Source organism: Schistocerca cancellata, unplaced genomic scaffold (genome assembly GCF_023864275.1).
Source record: "Schistocerca cancellata isolate TAMUIC-IGC-003103 unplaced genomic scaffold, iqSchCanc2.1 HiC_scaffold_838, whole genome shotgun sequence".
In the NCBI taxonomy this organism is placed as follows: domain Eukaryota; kingdom Metazoa; phylum Arthropoda; class Insecta; order Orthoptera; family Acrididae; genus Schistocerca; species Schistocerca cancellata.
Genome location: NW_026046849.1, coordinates 342501 through 345000, shown reverse-complemented (window position 1 = coordinate 345000; position 2500 = coordinate 342501).

The window sequence follows — 2500 nt, the reverse complement described above, 5'->3', positions numbered from 1 at the left end:
GACCGGGAGGTCCAATCATAAACAGAATACCCCACTCGTCCGACAACCACAATTGCTCAGAGAAGCCACCAACACCCACACATGTCCTACACAGGGGTGCACCCATCACCACCACACTGCCTCGTCTTACAGCACAAACACACTGGCAGGAATGAAACACACAGGTCTGCCGCAACCACAGACACGGCTCGCCCCCTCTCACTGGCGAAAAGCGCATCCCGACGTGACATAACTCCTTTGACACACTGACGCTGCCTCGGGCATCCACGTCCTACGGTCGATATCAACGAACCTCCCCCCCCCCCCTCCCCCCCACAACACGCCATCCCATACCACATTGTGTACCGTACCCAAACCTAACGTGTACTGTACTACAACGCAATGTGTACCATAACACAACCCAGTTTGTACCTTAACCTAACCTATGTCACCTTAACCTAACCTATGTCACCTTAACCTAACCTATGTCACCTTAACCTAACCTATGTCACCTTAACCTAACCTATGTCACCTTAACCTAACCTATGTCACCTTAACCTAACCTATGTCACCTTAACCTAACCTATGTCACCTTAACCTAACCCATCTTGCACCTTAACCTAACCCATCTTGCACCTTAACCTAACCCATCTTGCACCTTAACCTAACCCATCTTGCACCTTAACCTAACCCATCTTGCAACCTTAACCTAACCTATGTTGCACCTTAACCTAACCTGTGTTGCACCTTAACCTACCTCAATTTGCACCGCAATGTAACGCAATTTGCACCGCAATGTAACGCAATTTGCACCGCAATGTAACGCAATTTGCACCGCAATGTAACGCAATTTGCACCGCAATGTAACGCAATTTGCACCGCAATGTAACGCAATTTGCACCGCAATGTAACGCAATTTGCACCGCAATGTAACTCAATTTGCACCGCAATGTAACTCAATTTGCACCGCAATGTAACTCAATTTGCACCGCAATGTAACTCAATTTGCACCGCAATGTAACTCAATTTGCACCGCAATGTAACTCAATTTGCACCGCAATGTAACTCAATTTGCACCGCAATGTAACTCAATTTGCACCGCAATGTAACTCAATTTGCACCGCAATGTAACTCAATTTGCACCGCAATGTAACTCAATTTGCACCGCAATGTAACTCAATTTGCACCGCAATGTAACTCAATTTGCACCGCAATGTAATGCAATTTGCACCGCAATGTAATGCAATTTGCACCGCAATGTAATGCAATTTGTACCGCAATCTACCCCCACATTGTGCCTTAACCTAACCCACATTGTGCCTTAACCTAACCCACATTGTGCCTTAACCTAACCCACGTTGTGCCTTAACCTAACCCACGTTGTGCCTTAACCTAACCCACGTTGTGCCTTAACCTAACCCAAGTTGTGCCTTAACCTAACCCAAGTTGTGCCTTAACCTAACCCAAGTTGTGCCTTAACCTAACCCAAGTTGTGCCTTAACCTAACCCAAGTTGTGCCTTAACCTAACCCAAGTTGTGCCTTAACCTAACCCAAGTTGTGCCTTAACCTAACCCAAGTTGTGCCTTAACCTAACCCAAGTTGTGCCTTAACCTAACCCAAGTTGTGCCTTAACCTAACCCAAGTTGTGCCTTAACCTAACCCAAGTTGTGCCTTAACCTAACCCAAGTTGTGCCTTAACCTAACCCAAGTTGTGCCTTAACCTAACCCAAGTTGTGCCTTACCCTGCTCTGTAATTGGCATATGACACGTTACATTAATGTATTGTCCAACCGCAACCCGCTCAGAATGTTGTGTACACAGCTACGTGTCATCTCCCCATAACAGCTGCATTGCAGTGTGGTACGCCATAGAGACGTGTGGGAGTAATGGACGCAGTGGATGGCGATCAGCATGAGCCGTCTGTTCATGTAGTGGCGCGTGTATGCAGACGTAGTAGTCTCTTCTCACACAATGTGATAGCACGGTGCCCCGCGTTCCACATCTGCGACATGCTACAGAGGCCGGTTGACAGTTGGTCGCGCAATGGACATCGCATACGTACGGGGGCACCTTCCACGTGCCCTCTAGTCGGGCACATTTTGTTGCGTGGATGTGAGCGGATGTAGTGTGTCTTGACACCTGACAGGCAGGCATGCAATAATAGTTGACTTTGCAAACGGGGATGGACGTGTACGTTTACTGGTGACGTTACGCAAATGAACAACTGGTAACCCGTTGTGGTGCGGTTGTCCTTGCTGGAGGTACATCTGTGAGGGCAACGATCGGTACAGCTACGAAGCGGTCCCCACCATACCAACGAACGTGAATGTGAATCTGGGTGTGAAGCGATACGCGGCTGTGGGTGGGTGGGACTGTCCCCGGCCGGTGAGGGGGGGCCGCCCGGCGTGCTGGCCGCGCGGTGCGTGGGCGCACGCGCTACAGCCGGCTGGTGGGGGCGCCCAGTGGCAGGCGCGCCGGCCGACGGACGCGGCAGGCGGCGCAGCTGCGCGCCGGGGCACC